General features: G+C 39.9%; 1 long non-coding RNA gene across 1 annotated transcript in view; it reads left to right on the forward strand.

Moving 5' to 3' along the window:
• The window catches only part of LOC129755930 (uncharacterized), a 62,809-nt gene that overhangs the window by 13,934 nt on the left and 27,387 nt on the right, over positions 1-21,488 (forward strand). The window lies entirely within an intron of this gene.

Here is a 21,488-nt window from a genome sequence, read left to right on the forward strand (position 1 = left end):
CAGACAACGAACGGTCCAACGGAAGCATCTTTGCGTGAGTTTTGACCATTAGGCGCTTTATTTTCCAGGACGAATGACTCAAACGGAAGTGCTTTAACCGGGGCTGCCAGTTTGAAATTTTTGGAAATAACTTGGCTCAAGACTGCACACAAAAACTTTACCGGGGTGAATGGTCGTCGAATTTTAGGTTTAATGTTGCACGGTAGTCCTTCAATGCAGACTGTCGACCCGAAGAAAATTTCTCAAAAAAAATCTAGCAACACTGTCTCATATTTCTTTGATGGGGAGGCTTTAGCACCCCTTTTAGGGGCTCCCTCAATCCGTGGGGTAGGAAACGCCAGCCTGGTGAAACCGTCTGATGGAGTTTCCATGGTGCGGCCAAGAAAGACTGGGAGCCACAAAAGGGAGGGAAAACTTATGTCGGTGCCCTGCAATCAACACAACAACAACGAGACCGTTAGGATGGATTCGGCTACATAGCTAGGGCACAGCCAAACGGAAGATATATACATAAATACCGCCGGAAAGGATGACGTTACTGCTGCCGGGACATGGTGACGCCATCTACTGGGAGCTACTACTCCATCAGCCAGCAGTGTGTGGCAGTAAAAGTTTTTCGCGCCAGAAGGGATACGAACAGTGACATGCTTTTACTCATTTCGTTGTTGTTGCTGCTTTTTATGACTATTTTGATATGTCTGCACAGATATAGGATACTGATGAAAGTGGAGCATGCAATTTTCCGCACACTGTTCAAAGCTTGTAATTAAACTTTCGAAACGCGAGAGATCGTACGAAAAGATGAACTTTGACCGAAAGAATAATAGGCAATAATATTTTAAACATTTATTAGTCAACTTCCATGATGTTGTTCCTATTAACTGCACGTTGCCTCGGATTCTAAACAGAAACTAATAAACTTATAAACTATACTCGACTGATAGTATGAACTACCTTGATAAGTTTCCATTTACAATTTACTTCGGTCGTCTTGCTACCATGTCGTACTTCCTGATTGGATCGCCTTAAATTCATTGCCTCAGCAGAACGTGCAAGTATTATCATCATGTCTCCCATCGATATACATGTCGAAGACTCACGTTATGCATGTAGCAGTAGCTATCAGTTCTATACATCAAGTGACATGTATTCATCAGATGTTAACTTTATATTGAACATCAATGTTCAGAAAGTTACGACAATCATCTTTGATCTATTTCGGAAACAGACTACGAAAGGCCTGCACTCGGAAAATAGTGCACTACTTTCTTTTGTGAATAACTTTTGATTGCGTGATTGCAAACTAACGAAATTTTCAGTCAAATTAGTTAATCATGTCAACCTGTGCAAAAATAGGTGACATACTGCTAACCGGTTTTTTTTAGATAACTCACAAACAAGAAGAAAATAAGCGCCTATGTGGTCTAGCAGATAGGCTGGCGCGAGTCTGGTTTTGGTATGCCAGGCATACTGGGCTCGATTCCCGATATTTGCAAGAAAACTTTTGGGTTCGAATCCCATAAGTTGCCGACGTGTAAGATGTGTTTCCTCATATAACTGACTATATAACAAGAATAATCAATCAGTTGCCAGCTGGCCAGGTATATACACGGATGCCGGAATAACTAGCCCACCCCATTGACTCGTTCTTAGAAAATATACCTACATCAACACAATACATTCATCCATAACAGTTCATACGAAGTCATGTGGTCCGAGTACGGTGTACGCGTTGCATTGGAGATTTGTTGAAACTCGATAATCCAAAGAATGCATATGAGCACACGCTAAGGCAGAAACTGCGGTGAATCCTTGCACCCATTGTGAACATACATATATGTATACATCTCACAAACAAGAAGAACATTGTTAACCAAATTTTCGCAAGATTGTGGAAAATCCAAGTTCAAGTCCTACAGTCCTGGATTCTGCTGAAAGTGGGTTGAAAGCGTCGTAGATCGATACTATATTGTGAATTTCAATAAAATTTTTAGAAACGTCGCTGGTGAACTGGCAACAAAACACAGACTTCCCACAATCTAGTACTTCACTTTTCTTTGTCGGAAGTCTTTCGGAAGTCGGAAGTCCGGACTTCCGAAGTAAAATTTAGTGCTGTCGCTATTATATACACAGACAAGGAAGGCGAGTAGGTTATTCAAGCCCTATCTAAAACATCGACTCAGGAAGTGGCCGAGAAGGTAATTTATACCTGGTTTCAGCAGATGGAGAAACTGGCCGTTTTTCATATCTACAAGGTAAGAAAGCAACTTAGCTTAATCAATAAAAAGAATACGATGATGAGTGAGAAAATAGATAGCAAAATGTACTACGAAGCGGGCACCTAGCAGATCTACGTTCATCTTTTTTTAATTTATAAGTCCCGCCTGAATATATCTGAAAAATTCCAAAGAAGCTGGAAAGTAAGTTGGCCAGTTATAACGAATGCCTTGACTCGATTCTCCTGGGAGATACCAATGTGCCAGTCAACAAGTCAAATAACATCATCAGAGAGTACACGAGGATCCTGGACTCACACAACATGTTTGTTGTAGCGCATATAGTCTTAGCCACTGGCCCTTTCAACCCGAACTGCGATGCAGTTCAAGTAGAAATAAGAAGAAGATGTTTGTTGTCAACACGACCGGCCAGTGGGAATATACTCGACCACGTTGCCTGCTCTCAGAGTATCATCGCCTCGACAATGAACGAAACCATACCATTTGCATGGATACAGGCGACCATAGTATGATCGTTACTACACTGTCAACCAGTTCCGATAGAAAAGCCAATCCCTGAGCAAAAGCATCGTCAACCACCAGCAGCTGAACACGGAATTCGCAGAAGCCTTGATGAACATCCCACCAAATCTATCGGCAAATGAAAAAAAAAACTTTTTAGTTGAAAAAATAAAATGACATTCGAAATCGCGCCACATAAACAGTAGTAGCGAAAGCAAAAGTTAAGAAGAACTGCCCGTGGATCACCTTCGACACCTGGAAACTTGTCTCTAAAAGGCTGTCAAAACTAAAAAGTCACTGCACACGGACCTATTAATAATAAGATATCGTTGCTATTACTGTTGACTTCTGAAAACGGCAACCCCGAAGCAATCCTGGAAATTCATAAATGAAGCCTGGGTCGTAAGTCCAAAGACCACAACCTCGTCACGCTCAAATTCGGCGATGAAGTACAAACCGATCCAGCCCAAGTATCGAACAGTATCAACTAGTACTTTTGCAACGCGGGGCCTCAATTGGCTTCAAATATCGTCAGCACCAGAGATATTCAACGGTTCAATACTATTCGTTCGCATCCGCCCTCCCTGTTCTTGAGACCGGCATCTGTTGCAGAGGTTCTATTAGAGATCAGTAACCTTGACACCAACAAATCATCTGGTCCTGACAATATTTCCGTAGCTACAGTGAAAGCCCATCACTTGGCTTATTCCAACATCCTGACAGATATCTTCAACGAAACTATCGAAACTGGTGTCTATCCTGATGCATTGAAACTAGCCCGCGTAACTCCTATCTTCAAGTCAGGAGATAGATCAAATGTATCAAACTACCGTCCAATCTCAACGCTCTCTGTCCTGAAAAACTACTTGTCACTCGAATAGATGTTCTTGGTATTCATCAACGATCTCCCCCTGTTGAATCTGCACGACAAAGTTCGGCTCTTTGCCGATGACACCTTGATATCGTACAGCAATACCAATCCTCTCCAGATAGTGGAATGGATTGAAAACGATCTGGAAATCCCATAGGAGAGTAACTTAAACGAACACTCGTTCCGGTCGTTGGTGCCATATGGAAAATTTCTGCGTTCATTCCAACTCACTGACTGAAAACTGTATATTTTGCGCTGTTTCACTCGAGGCTGCAATATATGGTGTCACTACGGGGTAAAGCCTTTAAAAGTCGCTTACGGGAGTTACAGGCCATGCAGAATAGAGCGCTAAAGGCTGTCTTCAGATTGCCGTATTTGTACCCTTCCGAACTGTTATATAGTATGGACGATTCACTACTTCCCATACGAGGTACCCAGGAACTTTAAACTTCGATATATACCCACAAACTCCTAACAAGCAGGGATTCCCATCACAACATGCGCTTCGAAAGAATTACGTCTCACCGCTCGTCCAGAAACGCGAATCACCTTCGTCTGCTCAGGGTTAGAACAGAATTTAGAAAGAAGAAATCCAGTTACTTTGCAAGTAAATTTTACAACAAACTACCAGACACCTTAAAACAGTGCCCAACGTCAGCAAAACATACATCGCTTCTTCCGCTAGTATCTCCGTGCCACATAGCTAAAAAATTGTTATTCTTTTTATTCTCGCTCCTCCACCCAGACCACCGCCGCCTACAAGCCACTCCATCCAGCCACTCCATAACGCCACCGTCAATCATCAAAACACCCCTTCATCATCCACCGCCACCCGCCACCACCACCATGCTGCAAACTAATGAACATACTTCAACTCCATATTAAAAATTGAGAAATAGCCTATGAATAGCCCCAATCATTCCTTTAAAGAGCGATAATTCGCCCACTGAAATGGTTTTACATTTTGTGAAAAAAAAAATTAAATGAATTGTTAATCTGTTTGGATTGAGTTTTGTGCCTGTTGGAGACGACGCTTGGAAGAACCTTAACTCCAATGGGCTTTCCCTGACCGAGGACAAAAATAAATAAAAAAAAAAAAAGAATACGAATTTGACGCCTGAGTTGAAGATTCGGATTTTCGTTCGTAGAGCGATCTGGCGTGATTGCCATCGGGCTTTTCTGATCCGGGTTTCGATGTCTTTCTTGGTATCACCACCACCACCTCCAAGATACTGGAAGCACTCCACTTTCTTAACTTGTTGCCCAGCTACCACGAAATTGGAAGGATTCACTGTGTTGATTTCCATCGATTTGGTCTTCCCGACATTGATTTTGAGACCTACTGCCTTGGAGCTGTCGGTGAGGTCGTCGAATTTGCTCTGCATGTCTTGATGTCTTTGGGTGAGCAAGACAATATCGTCTGCCAGGTCAAGGTCGTTTAGCTGCTCCATTATCGAAGGATTCCACGAAAATCCTCGGGTTGATCTACAGTCAATCGATCCGATCCATTACGATGTGAAAAAAACATCGGTGATAAGATATGTCCTTGTCTCACTCCAGCAGTTACCGGAATTGGATCTGACAAGACACCGTCGTGTAATACCTTACACGAAAATGCCTCGTACTATGCTTCGATGAGATGGACTAGTTTCTCTGGGACTCCTCGTCGTCTGAGAGCAGCCTAGATGTTTTCGTGGTTCAGCCGGTCAAATGTTTTTGGAAATCAACCAACACCAGCAGAAGAGAGCCATGAAATTCGTTAATTTGTTCCAGTATTATCCGTAGCGTAGTGATGTGGTCCACACATGATCGTTCGGATCGGAATTCAGCTTGTTGCCGTCGGAAGGTAGTGTCAATTATCTCCTGGATCCTGTTCAAGATTACTGTTGAGTACTTTGAGAGTTGTACAGATCAACCTTATGCCTCGCCAGTTACCGCACTCTGTCAGGTCTCCTTTCTTCGGATTTTTACGAGGATATCCTGAATATAGTCGGCAGGGAATGTTTCAGTATCCCAGATGTCCGCGAAAAAACGGTGCAGCATTGACGCTGCTCGTTTAATTTTACGCGTACCACTAACAGCTCTTGCTTCGTAACACTTCATATCCTCCGCCAAACTTATGTCGATGGGAATCATGCCCGCGATGACAAAATCTGCATCTGCTGTTATGGTTCTGTATGCACAGGAAACTAGCATGGCTATCAGCCGATGTGTGCTCCGTAATTTGGATCTGTTGCGCTCTACCTCTATCGCGGAGCTTCTATCGTCTCTTGCTGCTCTTTGGACCATAGCAGTTTGGCATAATCCAGGCCAATGAATCTATGACTTTCGATGAGCTTTCACAACAGTATTTCACATGCGCACCAAAACAGAAATTCGGTTTTATGGTGAGCTATCTGAAGCTTAACTCCATCCAGATGCCAACAGATTCCGAAAACCGAACTGTCTGTCCGACAGTACACTTTCGCCTTCTCCAGTAGCTTACCAAGGGTGTCCAGCAGACAAATGGGTCTTTATGGTGGTGGATGCCCTGGGGGTTTCCCAGGTTTCGGTAGTAGCATCAACTTCGCCGTTTTCCACTAATTGGAAAAGATGTGCAACGATCTCTCTCAGTTTTTCCTGACACTTTCCGAACACACCGAATTTCGCCAGTGCATCTCTATAGACTTGGCCTGATGGGTTATCATCTACGCTCTAGCATAACGCTCTGTAACAGTTTTCTTTGCTTGTTTCAATAGCTCGCTTAAGTGCCACCCTGGCTTTCAGGCAGCTAGTACGAAGCTTAGCTATTTCTGAGGTCCACCAGTGAGCTGGTCGTCGCCACTAATTCGGTGTATTCCTTCTGGGCATGGTCATGTCACACACCGCTACCATCATATTCGTCAGCTGCTCAGCATTATGGACCTACGATGCTTCGTGCATGTTTACAGCTTGTGCACTTCCTTATCGAAAACTTCGGTCTTCCATCTCTGCTCATGGACTGGGCCTTATTGCCACCGCTGTGCTGTGCTGTGCGTATAATCGTCACACACTCTCCAATTCATGTCGGTTTTTAATGATGTGCTCGCAAAGGTGATATCTAACCCTGACGTTCTGTCTAGTATTCCATGCTTGCGATGGGCGCTGATAGATCTTATGTTGCACAGCGCAACCTCCAGTCTCTCGAAGGACTCTAGTAGACGGTGGCCCCTAGGGTTGTTGCACCCAAACGTTGGAGTCTCCTCCTATCGCTACAGGGGCCCTTCATGTCAATTCGTGATTGAGTTCATCCAACATTGTGTTGAACGCGCGTAGCAGCTGCAGAAAAAGATGCCGTAAATTTTAGCAATCACGAATCTGTCCCGAGAATCTACCCCTATCTCCTGGATAGGAAAAATCCCGTGGCGTAGATAGCAGCTAAGTCAGACCTGACCGCTGTCCAATTACCGTTTCCAGACGGAATTCTGTTCTGTTCACACTTCCTTTTGTCTACCGTTTGCTCCAGCAGAAGCTGTGCGACCTCGCTATGGTTGAGGTTTAGCTGGATTACATCCAATTTTACTGGCTTGTCTTTGCCTCTTTGTATGCCTGGCAGTCCAAGCCATTAGTTTCATGAGCCTTGTCATCCGCCTGCTTGCACTGCATGCGTTTCGGTTGATTTTTTGCAAACTCTATATCGAAGTATGCTTCTTCACCACATCTTCGGCAACATCGTGACCGGTCGGGTCCGTTGCAGCTTTGGGATTGGTGACCAAAGTCCCAGCAATTAAAGTAGTGCTGCATTTGTTTCGGTATCCTAGGTTCTAAAGTGCCTCACTGACCACCCAACTCTTCCACTCCCTGTCGTCAGTAGAATGTTGGCCGCTGTTGGCGAGAGACGAATCGTCGCAATCTGCATTCCACCATACGCCTTTCTCAGTTTTGTAGCTACTGATTCGTTGCTCATACCAGGTATGCTAGAGAGTGCTTTCTCGAGCTCATCTGCAGTGGTAAACTCATCCAAGTCCTTGCATCCAATAGATGCGACCTGCGATAGCGCGCGAACAGTCGCTTCTTCGCCCAGGGTGCTTTCGACAAGCTCCTTGAAGTCGGCGCTCTTCCTTGGCAACCTCCCTGCCAATTCTCCTTACTGCTTCCTAAGGGGGAAACTGCGGGGATAAGACTTTACTTTCCTCGTAGCGGACCTCGAGGGAAGAGGGTTAACCACCGTCGGGGGATACCCACGGGTAGAGAGGCTCATCCGAGGAAACATCCGAGTCGTAGCGTTCAAAGTCCCGAACGTGTGCCGTGACAGGCGCGAGTCCACGACAAGCTGCTCTCGATCTGGCACACAACGGACAGAAAAATCCGTGGGCCAAAAATCCTAGGGTTGCCAGCCAAGGGGGATCAATAAGACCGGACAACGGTCGGAGTAGACTGACCCCATCGACGGGTAGAGTAGAGTCGAGTAGAGTGCACCCCACGGTTTGAAGCTACAAAGGTAAGGCAACACCTTCTGCGTAGTGGATGCCGTGGGTGCGCCGCGTTTGTTCGTAGGGTGCTCCACCTTCGGGGAGTTTCCGAGTAGGGCGGTTCTCAACGACAGAAGCTGCAACCTTCTTCGCAGTGGAAATCGTTGGGAAAGGGTTATTCCACGTTCGGGGAATACCCACGGGTAGAGTGGCTCTCGACGCCGGGTGAGCCATTCGAGTCGGAGTAGTATGACGTCTTCGTCGGGAATCATCCGAGTCGTTGCGTTAAGTCCCGCGCGTGTGCCGCGACAGGCGCGAGTCTAGGATAAGCTGCTCTCGATCAGGCACACGACGGGCAAGGTGGCAAACCTCGAACCCTGAAAATAAGAGGTCGGGCCTCGAGTCGTTAGAGAAGAGGTCAGGCCTCAAACCTTCAGGCAGAGAGGTTTGTGTGGTCAACCCCGAGTCTTTATGATAAAGGGTCGGGTCTAGAGTCGTACGAGGAGGGATCTGGCCCCTTATCAACAAGAGGAGGGGTACAAGTGATCACCTCGAGTCATTACGAGGAGAGGTCAGATTTCAAGTCGTTAGAGGAGAGATCGGGCCTTGAATCGTGCAGAGGAGAGTTAAACCTCGAGTCGATGCGAGGAGGGGTCGGATCTCGAGTCGTTAGAGGAGAGGTCAGACCTCAAGCCGCGAAGCGGAGAGATTTGTGTGGGAATCTCGAGTCATTGCGAGGAGATGTCGGTTCTCAAGTCGTTAGAGGAGAGTTCAGGCGTCGAGTCGTAAGGATGAGAGGTTTAGCTGAAAGTGATCTCGTTAATGAGTATTGCCTTGGAGCGCATTAGCGCGAATAGATCACCCACTATTGAAGCATACTGTACTAAACAGTTCGAGGTGGGAACCAGGTCTGCGGCCCCAGGTGGACTTTATGGCGTAGGGGTACTTAGTATCATGAGTCGTTCAATTGCACCCATGAACCCAGAGTAAAAGGTGATACGGTCAAAATTTGGTCAAGGAAATTATTATTATTACACTCGCATTTGCAAACGGTTGGGCTAAAGTATAGACGAGTAAATAGTCAAATATCATTATAATACAAAAATTCCCTTTCAGTCTTGGCTGTTGATTAAATTTGCGGGCATCTCCTTGTTCCAATTATAACACCAAACAAGGATGTTATCCCTGGCGTTATATTCGATTTGTGGGTGTGTTTTTAATTCGATTACCAGTTGCAAATGTGTGGTAAGGGTCATATTTCTCAATATTCTAATCGTGTTAAGTAGTGACTTACCTTCTGATGGCAATGTGATCAATTAATCGACTGACAATTTAAGTATACGGCACTTTTGTTTTGGATCGAATTTCTACAAATAGTCAATGTTTACATTCCGCTCCCCGTAGGCATAATGTACAAAATATCGAAGCTTTCTAGTTTATCTACTACTGTGTAGCGGGCACGCTCTAGCAGCCAAAATAATCCTCCACATTGGCTAGCCAATCCCGACTGTGTGCCATTTTCACGAAAAAGAGAGAACAAAACTGCGCCAGTTTATTTTTAGCCTGGTGGTCCTAGTACGATGACGACGAACGACGCCAGGAGCCAAAAATTGTTTGATATTGTGCACACGTCTGTTATAGCTATAGCGGAAAAAAGTCCTTAGGCCTGGAGCCAAAAAGCCACGGCGGCGGTGAAAGCTGATATCGGTTTGCTCGGTTTGAGGTAATCGATTACTAGACTACCCTACAGAGCTAGGGCTCATGCTGAGGTTGGCTCAGGGGGATGCCAGTTACTCTATGCTAACTTGTATATCAGGAGCCGGAACGTGACTCAAGTGAACATAAACGATACGGTACCACCATGAGCCTAAGGAGACGACGCGGGATTATTAGAGGGACAGGGTTTAAAATTGAACCAATCGAATCTCAACGTGAAATTGTACTAACGCAAATCTTATGGACATTTTTTTCTTGAAGCTATTGGATAGCTGGTCATTTAAAAATCCCTAAAAGTAAACACATCTATCGGCTCTAGCTATAATTTTTAATCATGCCGATACTGTCTTTATATTCAACTTCATTTGCAATAATCTAGGTTAACCAAAAAGCTAATTTCGAAAATATGCAAGAAGTATCCAAAACAATGTTCTTGAACGATGTTTTAACAACAACCGGCATTCCAGTTTTTAAGGCATTTCTCGAGAAAAAGCAGTTTTCCGTTTTTTTTTATAATCCTCAATGTTGCCTATCTATTGCTCGTGTTAAATTAAATGGATTTCCCTAACTAGCATCAAGTCCACCGGCAAGCGTGTCGTGAATCCTCCCCCTTCTAATTTTACCGTCTGTTCTGGTAAAAAAAACTTCTGAGAAAAGGGTGCGATGAATGCGTTTCCATCCAGTCACTAATCGTTTCGATGAGAGATTACGTCGACGACATCCACTGAAGGACATGATGTAGTAAGGTTTTACGAGTTTTAGGAAAGAGGTTTTTCAAATGAAAGAAAGAAAAGAGTTTAGTCTCGATTTTCTATGTATGAAAACATTTTGTAATTTCATAACAAACTGACCTTTGGAAGAAACTCGATGCATTTATCAAAAAGTATTAGGATATTAGATTTTTTTTTTCTAAAAAAACAGTATAAATTGGGATGGTAAAATGCAGTAAGCAGCTTGGCTAAATTCTTTTTAATTAAACCATCCATATCATATCATAAAGGTCACACTTTTTATTCAAAACATCACAAATCATGCCAACAGGCAGCGGATAGAGTGAGAATTCTTCCCTCCCCCTAGGTATCAGTTCAAACAAAACAAGACAACCTGCCAGTACACAAATCATTGATGTTCCAGTTTTCATCCGTGTGGAGTTCACCCTGTTTGAAAAATTGAGCTGCACCAATCCTTGTGGTGGTGTTTTCACAAATTTTTCATCCTTTTTCCCCGGCTAGTTACTCAAGCACTCGACACAGGAACAAAAAAACTGAAGGGCCGACCCTGAGAAAGCTGTGCACTCTGCCGGCTCGTTCGTTTTTTTTTTCGCCCTTAAAGTACGGGGATGAATCTGGGCTAAAATTAATTCGACCTGCAGCAGCAAAAGAAGGGTAGAAAGAGCGAAAAACCCTCCCCTGTGCTATATTACTTAATACGTGGCAAAAGTTGGGTTGAGATTCAGGCCCGGCAGCCTGAATGTATGGAAAATGGTGCAACATTTAAATTGTAGACTACCCCCTGATGAACATATTTATGTATAATACAGCTCGCTTAACATCCAACAGGCTTGAACGTACAAAACCTTAGGATGGGTCATGTCTTATGAGCTGGTAGTTTTGGTTTTTGAAAATACAAATGTTGATAAATCCACAAAAATTTGCATAAATCTGATTTGACAGTTAATTCAGTCAATCAAATATGATTGATTTTCCAATAATCCCACAAACACGATCCAAAAAGTGATGAATCACCCTAACACATTCGGTGTAACTGTGTGGTATTGATCTCACGGTGTGTCCTCAGCCTCGTTTTCCACTTGCCGGATCAACTGAACTCTGGGCAAGGAGATAAAGAAAATCTTTTGCTGCGAATGCTCCGGTGGGTGAGAACATTTAGGTTTGAATAAATTATGACGAACAACAACTTCCGAGGGGGACAAATTTAACTGGAGTGGTTCCTCTGTTGTAGGCAATGAACTGTTGAGACCGATGCGTGGAAATGTAGATGTTTCACTGAACAAACTTGGTTTACTTCAACCTTTAGCACTGGATGCTATTATAAACAATTGAATTTTTTGTTTGAAACTTCAATAACAGAGATACCACGGATAGTTCTCGGTTCACAGTTTGCCTCCAGCTATTTTAACCTTTTTCAAACTAGTACTTTTAAACTATTCTGTTCAAAAATATCTGCGAATTTTTTTTTAGGAAATACGCTTTCGGTTATTCAAGACTACAATTTCTTTTGCACTCAAAAACAAATGTTAACACTCTAAAAAAATATTTCTGGGCTCAAATTAGTTTCGTAGTCGAAGTTCACATAATTCATCGGGAAATCCCCGGTAAAGACGACTGTTGAGAATATACCTCTTGCCGTCTCAAAGCCTAACCTCTCCTCTAACGACTTTAGGTTCGACCTATCTTTGTAATAACTCGAGGTCCGCTAAACTCTTGAGTGTGCTAATTAGGTATCGCTTATCCTGGAATCAAACCTGTCAAAGCACACTTTCGAGACTTTATACAACGACTCGAATGATTTCCGGCAAATGACTCACTCGGCATCGAGAGCCACTTGAGTTCCTCCACGGATATTCCCTGTCTGAAATCTTACTTCTCGTATGATCACTACAGCGGATAAGGTCGAGTCTTATCCGTCGTAGGTGGGTCTCATCCTTAAGTTTCCTCACAGTATTGTTGCCGGTGAACGAGGCCCTAACTACTAGCGTTTTTATTCACATTGAGCATGTCCCTCTAACAGAATCCAACTCGTAATTCGTAATCTCACCAGGCTCTGCACCCTGCCAAGTTTTCGCTGCAACAAGCTCTAAAATACCAATTCAAACAAAAAACATGCACTTTGATAATTTGAAAGGTATCTGGATTTCCCGAATTATTTTAATAAATAGTACAAATTGGATGAGAAAACTTTTTCTTATTTTCATGTGGACAAATTTTAGAGATTTTGGTTTGGTTTTTATGATAAATAAATTAAAAAAAAGGCAGTAGAAAAATCTGACATCATTCACTGTTATATGCCGCCTAAAAGAAATCACTGATGCGTCAAAGCGATATGTTTATCATATGTCCCTGCTTCAGTTATTACGTTTTGGATATGAGCCATCTATCGACAAACAGCGGGAGCTTAGTAGCGCACATAATATGCCCAGACAACATCAGTTTTCGTTCGGAGTTCATAATTTTTTATCTGGTTTCAACCATTTTTTTTTATGAATAATTTAAACTTAATATTCTTGATTAATACAATATATTATGTTTATTTTAGACATTTCAAATTAATAAAGCTTGTTTCATTTAGAATTGGAACATTGCCCGGATTCTAAATGATCATAGCCTTAAATAACTGAAATACAGGCCATTGTTTTTGTTTCAATTCTAAATGAAGCACGCTTTCGATTCGACATTTAAACGAATAAAAGCTGTTCGAGATTCGTTCGACGCTTTCTTTTTTAATCATATCTGAGTCTTAAATAGAGGGAATACATTATGGACAACACACAACACACAATATGGAAAGACAAACAGTTTCGTTTCCTGTGAATTTATTCACTTTTTTTTGGGGTTTACATGTGTCGAGTTTGTTCTCGTTACTCTACGATTAAGGCTGTGTTACGAAGGTATTTCGTATGTGGTTCAACTAAAAATGGTATTTTATGAGAATCAATTTACATAACTTTCTAAAGCCTTTAATAGTTTTATATCGTAGTACAATCTTACTTAAAAACATGTATCGTTTCGTCTTGCTAAACAAAACTTAAGGAGTGTATTAGAAAAAAAGAAGAACTTTTGAATGCATGAATGTAAATTGTTGAAATTTTCATCGAAGTTACCTGGTAAGGTAATGTTTACATGTGCAAATTTTTGTGATGTTCTGTCAAGTGGTTTTTGAGATAGCGTCCAATAAAGAAATTTTTTGATTTTAATTTTTTGGCAACATGTGCGCCATCTATAATGCATACTTGGAACCACCATTTTTTCAAATCAAGGCTATTTTCAATTACGTTTTCTATTCCCCGAAGATTGACCTTCAAAATAACTCTAAATTTTGAATTTGGTCGAAGTTATAACAAATTTAGCCAATTGTCCTCCTCCGGCACAAAAACAACATATTTGTCTTTTCATCACTCCACCACCGTTTTTGGCACGATTCCAGAACCAATTTAAGAGAGTATATAAACTTTGTGGGACCTATTCAAGTGCTTTTCAGAGAAAACGGTCGCGTTTGGAGGAAGTGTTCTTTGTATTTTTAGCCTTTTATCGTGTCAATCGTTATAAAAGACTGAGTAATTTGCGGTTTCCACAGATCGTTAGCCTCCTCAAGTACTAGACATTAAATTTTCCATTTGTTTTTTCATTGTTTATCTCTGGGAAATACAGGCGAGACTTGTTAAAAAAAGTTTCTGGTTGGAATCCTGCCAGGTAACCGCTAAAGAGTTTGCGTTGCTGTCCATTACGAATTTTTTTAAAAATATCTCCCCACAATAAGTCTAAATATTTTGCGCACGATTTGACCACCATATTTTGTTTATTTTACTGGTGGGCACTTGGGCAGCTTTTCAACCTTGTAGAAATGAAGCCAGGCCTATTTATAAATCAGCTAGACCAGTGGTCGGCAACCTTTTTGAGTCAGAAGTGCCAAAACATTAAATATTCCAAAACTTCGGAATTTGAAAGAGCCGCATTATTGTTTTCTGACAGAACTAAGTAAATCGGCAACACTTAGTAATCATCATTCCTTATGTTCTTCAAGCTTGATTAGTAAAAGTGAGACAAATTAACTATCAATATGTCCAGTCCATACGTTTCACTGTTACTAGCCAAGTCAGAAGCATATAAGGAATGAAAATTACTTAGTTTTGTCATAATAGAATATTTTAATTTTTTTTATCGAGCAAGACAAGAACATCATTTAAAATCTTGATACAATTTTGGGGTGCTGATTCCAAATATTCATTTTTTTTCTATCAGTTCTATTTTTGGAGATAAGTTTTGAAAACAGGTAGAAATTCACTAAATAAATTTTTGCACCTTTTTTTTTACAAAGCTATAGAGCATTATCAATATTTTAAATTTATTACCTGTCCCGAAGACCGCGAGTTATTTAAACTTAAGTTTTTAGAGTATTTTTTTGTTCAAATATGAATTATTTGTTGAAAATAAATCTGCAAACACGGGAATTTTTAATCAAATTTCATACAAAATTTAAACTAAATTGAACCTTTGTTATTTTGAAAATCGTAAGTCAAATTGTTTTGAAGTCTTCAACAAACTTATTGAATGAGTTAAATTCTTAAATATCAAATACTCAATAATATTGTGGAATGTTTTCAGAAAAAGCTGTAATATCATCTACTGGAATGCCTTACAATTGTAGAATTAATTTTTTTTAAGCTTTGTATCTCTGAAACAAGAATCTAGCCACAATCTGAATCCTTGGTTGAATGAAAGAGAAAAAATTGATTTGAACTTGGCTTTGAATTTGCAAGGATTTTCATAAGTTTATCAGTTTTCAAAGATCTTCTCCTTTTCAATTTCCTAAACCAAATAAAGAAACTGTTCATTCGTTTTTGATAGAAATGTTGGCTGAACCAAATTCTTATAGTTAGAAATAGATTATCAGTCATATGAAAGAGCCAACCATCCGTAATTATATATCAACATGTAGATTTTTTATACGTGTGTCGCTCCTTTTTTTATCATGGTATAACGATCATGGATTTCTTTTGATCTTCCGTCAAAAATGGCTCGTTATCCCCGATTCTGGATGATCTCCAAATATTCGAAAGCGGCACTTTCGAAAAATGTCTATTTCAAGACTTTTATTGTAAACAAGCTTAACACGAACAAAGTCCACAAAAAAGGAGAACGGAAGCATACAAAATTGATTTTGTTTGTAAAGCAACTATCGGGGAAAATGAGACATTCATTTATTTCCGTTACTTATGACTCAGTGACCATAAGAATCATTATAGAAAGAAATGTACAAAAAGGAGAACAAAAATGCACAAAAATGTTCGTCTGCACAATTTATTCCCGCTTCTTATGACTCACCACTCATGCCGATGGTTTATATTATTTAAATTGTATCTAAACTTCAGACTTATGTTTTCGAAACCACTCAAAGTCCTTTAAAAAAATATTTTCACTTTGCTTTTCCTTTCATATCCTAAGGGAGCGAAAGATGAAAACACTATCTATCAATAAGAACTATGCAAATGTTCAATATTGTTTGCTTCAATTTTTATGGTAGTGACAACAACTTTTGATAAACCTATTAGACCTTGATTGAATGAAGATTCCCCTCCATTTTAGTTTCGTTTAAACAGGCTGACAGTAACTGCATTTGCTTCCCGAGAAAGAAAAAGCGCATAACATTGCAGCAGATAGCTAGGTCTTAACTAGGACAAGCGCAACCATGACAAGACAGCCGGAAAGGACTATAGGCCATCGCTATTGGATGCATATGCGTCGAATCAATTTCACACTGTCTAATCGTCGCCTCCTCAACTAGGCATGCAGAAGAAGGGAGTGGCCGTTGTTTACTTTCTAGACATGCTATATCTAGATACGATGGGGTGTCCTCGATTTTGGCCTCGGGCTGAGTCGTCTAGTTAAACGCACTATTGAAAAGAGGGGAGAGTTTTTTCACTTTGTGTTTTCTGGAGAAATGTTTTCGGTGCGTTGAAATTCGAGACCGGACCTTTGATGGGTTTCTTCAATAAGTGTACAAAGAAAATAACGTAAGCGTTTTATGATGCTCAACAAAATAGCTCATCCAATTATTCTACCGAGGAAGCGTTTTATGAGGAGCCGTATTATCCGATCATAGAAGTACTTCCTAAAGATATTCGAGGTAATGCATTGTTTTGTAAATTTTATTATGACTTTATTTTTTCACACTAAACTTGTGTGGAGTGAAAGTGATGAAAATAAGCAAAAAGTAGAAAAATAATGCGACCATTTTTTTAGGGTAAAAACTCTAACTCAGTACATGACAGATTTTAGCATTAAGCTTTTAATTTACTAAACATATCTTAGTAATGTTACTAAAAATTATCTGCTGGCGCTATCTACTGGCAAAAAGCGTTAATTTAATCATTTATTCGTAGCAATGGAAGTAAACATTTAAATTAAAATAGCCACATAATCGGGGAAACCCGTGGTTGTTCACCAAAAATTCAGGATCAAATACGTAAAGAAATAAATGCAATGCAGCTCGTAAAAAATTTAAGATCAGAAATAAAGTAGTGTTCTGAATTTTTGAAACAGTAATCTGGAATGTTTTGAAAATGTTACGTAATTCAGCGTGTTCAAAGATTCGTGAAATTTATTTTAGGAAGGTAAAATAAAATATTTGAAAAAAATACTAAACGGCAATAAAACTACGCTGAACATTTATATATGAAAAATAAAAACTGATTTTTATGCACATTTCAACATAGGGGAGATAATGGCTAACTGGGCACCCCTGTTTTATAGGGAAATACATGTTTATCAAATAAATTGTAGCATTGTAATTTATTTTTGATGGCTATTTAGTTCTTAGCGTGTAGTGATTGTGTTGATTCAAGCCAACATTCAATGTTTATAATTAAGAGTGTAACCTGTCAAACGAAAACACATGTGTAAACATAAACAAAAAGAGAAGAAAACAACATAGAACAGCAAAACAATTCACCGTTTCTGTTGGTATCGCGCAGTCCGTTGCATCCCGAAGCCGTAAATTATTAAGGAACCGGTCGTTTCCTATCGGCGAGAGGTGAGCGAAAACAATTCGGAACAAACGGATTGGATAAACATCCATTCTTTTCAACTCCCAGGCATCTCGCCACAACATCCAGCGTCGAAGATGGTAGACTGTGCTGGTAGTCTTAATTCCAATGGCCCCAACTGGGTGAGTGACGATTAGCGCTTATGAAACTTTTGAGAAAAGGAAACAACATTTGGTTTTCTACAGGGCCGTTGTTGGAGAGCCGAGTTCGGGAGCTCAACGCACTATTGGGCCCAGCTCATTCTTTTGGCCAAGCCGGAACAGAGCCAGCACCAAGCAGACAGCGGAGATGCTCCGGGCCTTTGCCATGCGCCCGTTGAGCAGTGCAGCCAGGCAGGGTTGCCAGATACTGTGATAGTCGATCCGACGCAAAAGCTGTGATATTCCTGTGCCGAACCAACTGTGATATGGATGTTGTTCGTCTCGTTTGTCAGTTTGTACACTAATGTAGGAAATACGGGCCCGCTAGCATAGGTTTTGAATATGTCCTATTAGTGAAATTTTATGTAAGTAAATTGTGATAATGCTACAAGTTTTGGGTTTTGAGTGTTTGTGTTTTGTGATGTTACCTGAGTCGCTGTGTTGTATTACATGAGTCGCTTTAACAGGAATCGAGTTGCTGCTACCTTCGCTCGGTTTCCTTTGCTGCTGGACACACTTGGGGAGCACTTATTTTTCCGCTACCTATGAGTCGAAAAAATTACTGCCTTTATCCGATCCACTGCAAGTGGTTTTAATGGCTCACCTTTTCATCAAACAGCTCCGGAATGTTCTCCTTTTCCGATGCCATCAGCTCTGCGACACCAAACGATAGCGGACACTTTTGGTTTAACGCGCGATGGCGAATTTTACCGCCTAATCGTTTTCTAACGTTGATTGTTTTGAGTACGTTGATGATTGTTGTTGTTTGTTGCTCTTTGTTTGTGTTGTTTTTTCCACGTGCGCGTTTGACAGCTACACTCTTAGTAATAAACACTCATTCTTTGGTATCTTTTTACTCAATCACTACACGCTCAGAACAAAATAACTAGACAAACTTAATTATAATGCTACAAAATGTTCACGAGGAACAGTTTTGTAGTTCCTATAGAATTCATTTTTTCAACTGAAAAGAAATCTCCTTATCATATTTACAGAAATATTAAAAAAAAAGTTGTTAAAAATTCGAATTACTTTAACGATATTGTTTGTTTGGGGACGAAAATCTGATGTTCCCTTTGCTGGTTCTGATCGGCCACACCTCTTCAAAAGAAATCTCCTTATCATCTTTACTAGAGATGTACCGAATATTGGTATTCGGCGAACGGCCGAATACCGAATATTGACCTTTTCAACTATTCGGCCAAACGAATATTCGGCCGAATATTCGGTCGAATATACTATTGAGTTTTTAATAAAAAAAAACTTAAGCGATTATTTCAATGCTTTCTATTTCTTCCCTATTTAGTCGATTAGTCGATAGTGTTTTTAGTCGATTATTTTCAACCAGATGATATTGTCGGATGATGTATTACAAGATATTTTTTCAAGTAGGGGTCTTTCTGATTTTTAAAATGTCATCTATAACTGAAAAGACATCAGATGACTAGTCGCTTCTAGGGCGTTAATCACCAAAGAAATTTCGTTCCTGTGATATCAGGGACAAAACATGTCGAAACAGGTGCCAGGCTTTTTGTAATTGCTTGTTTGATATTGAATCAGATGAAGGTTGAATTTGAACAAAATATCTCAAAATAGTTGTTGAAAATAAAGATGATCTTTAACCTTTAGCAGAATACCATAGTTTCAACCACACGTATCCACACGGTCAGACATTCTGGACGATTTTTGAAAAAAAAAAAAAATTAAAAAAGGGCAAAATTTATGTTCATTTTGAAATTTTTGAAAAATTGTTATTGAACATAAAATCTTTAAAAAAAAAACTAAAGATAAGTTTAAGTTTTTTATTTGATCTGAATAAACCCGAGCAAAATTCGGAAAGTTTTAAACAATATCTGGACATCCCGGCTAAATTCAACTTATCTGAAATCTTTACTGGATTTATGGGCAAGCATGAGTATATCCAGAAAATCTAGAATTAGCGATAATCAAAGTTTAAAGCAATATTCGTCTGCATTATCCTGTACGATCTACAGTAACAGGTATACAGATCCCTAAGATGCTCTGCTGAACCATAAGTTTTTGATGATTGTGTAACTCTTTCAACATAACTTTTGGATATTTTATAAATTATCCAAAATTATTTGAAAAATTTTACAAGTCTGTAGAAGATATTCGGTCTATTCGGCCTATTCGGCCGAATACTTAGCTCAACTATTCGGTGAGCCGAATATTCAGCTTAACGGTTTTTCGGCGGAATTCGGCGCCGAACATTCGGCCGACCGAATATTCGGTACATCTCTAATTATATTAATGATAATTTATTGTTGAAAAAATAACTTTTATTTAATCTACAGGTTAAGAAAAATTCAGCAGGATATATATTCTATTGGTTTGTTATTTACCATTATTTATATTGTATATACATCCAAAACGAAGATTTAAACTAAAATCTGAATGAATCGAGTCTACAAGGGTTGAAAATAAATATGATTTGAACCCCAAACATTTTTTTCTTTTAATTGAAGCCTTCAACATTCCTCATTTATTTTTTAAAGATTAAAAAAACTGAACACTATGAGGCCTTTTTTTCGAAAGTAATGATTTCAAATGATAAAAGAACTTTAACCCAAATAATAAGATCTCTCAGTAGTATTACTTTTTTTTGTACTATTCTTCATGCATGCATTCTTTAAGCAAATATGTTATATTTACGAACATTTTTGTCTCCCTACTCCCCATGAAGCAGTTCTTCCTACGGCCCTGGTCCTGATCTATAGTGTACGCACTGCAACATGATGTCCACGTTGTTCCTCAATTTTCACCATCATTAAATTAGGGATTTTTCATTATAATTAATTTGAAAACGCGTTTTCACTTTTACTTGTTGACTTGGGGCGCACAGAGCACGATTGATCGGGGCACTTTCTGTCACTGGCCACGATCAGGAATCAAACTCGAGTCCTCTGATTACCTCTCCGACACCTTACCAATAAGCCAAATCATTAGATGAAAAAAGTCATGCTGTAGATCTATAATTCAGTTCACTTCATCAAGTTGAATTCGCTGCTAGATTCTACGGCCAAAAACTCTTAAAGTGCCCTGACTAATGGTATTTTTACTACCCCAGGGATGGTTCTCATTTTGCCCCTACAGTGACTGATTTTCAGCTTTCGTCAAAAAAATTGGAAAAGCATTTTTATATGTTTTATTTTGTTTTCAAGTTTCAGCCAGTATGAAATAAACTTTTTTAGTGTCTGAATCCGAAACAATGATGTAACTCACATATTGAAGCGGTTTTCTATGGTTAAACAAGCGACCTTCATAAGGCGACTAGACTATTATCAGAGAAAAGATGATGCTCTCCGAACCAGAAGTGCCTTGATTTTTCAGGATTTGTGCTGATTTTCGAGAGGTCGTGCTAATTTTTCAAAAACTCGAAGTGTCCCGATTTTTCAAAGTTGATCTTTAGAATGTCCTGAATTGTCCTGACTTTCAAAAAAAATCTAAATTCTAAGCGAATTGGTAGTTAAATGACAAAAACATCAAACGAATCTGTAATAAAAAAGTTTAACCTCTTAAACCGATGGTTATCTTCGGTTTAGATGATATTTGGTTTTCCCAAGCCAGCAAAAAATTTGATCTCTTCTGTTTTTCTTCGCGAGAAAAATGTTAGCCACATGTATAGATTTAGATACCTAAAAAAGTACATTTATTCATTATTTTGAGGTACAGATTCTGTCCGCAGAGAAGACAGATTTTGAGGATTTGTACAGATACGATTCGTACAGGTTTCATAATTTAAAACAACAAAAAAGCGTTTTGAAATAGGGAATAGAAACTATATCGATT

Source organism: Uranotaenia lowii, chromosome 3 (assembly GCF_029784155.1).
Source record: "Uranotaenia lowii strain MFRU-FL chromosome 3, ASM2978415v1, whole genome shotgun sequence".
NCBI classification, from domain to species: domain Eukaryota; kingdom Metazoa; phylum Arthropoda; class Insecta; order Diptera; family Culicidae; genus Uranotaenia; species Uranotaenia lowii.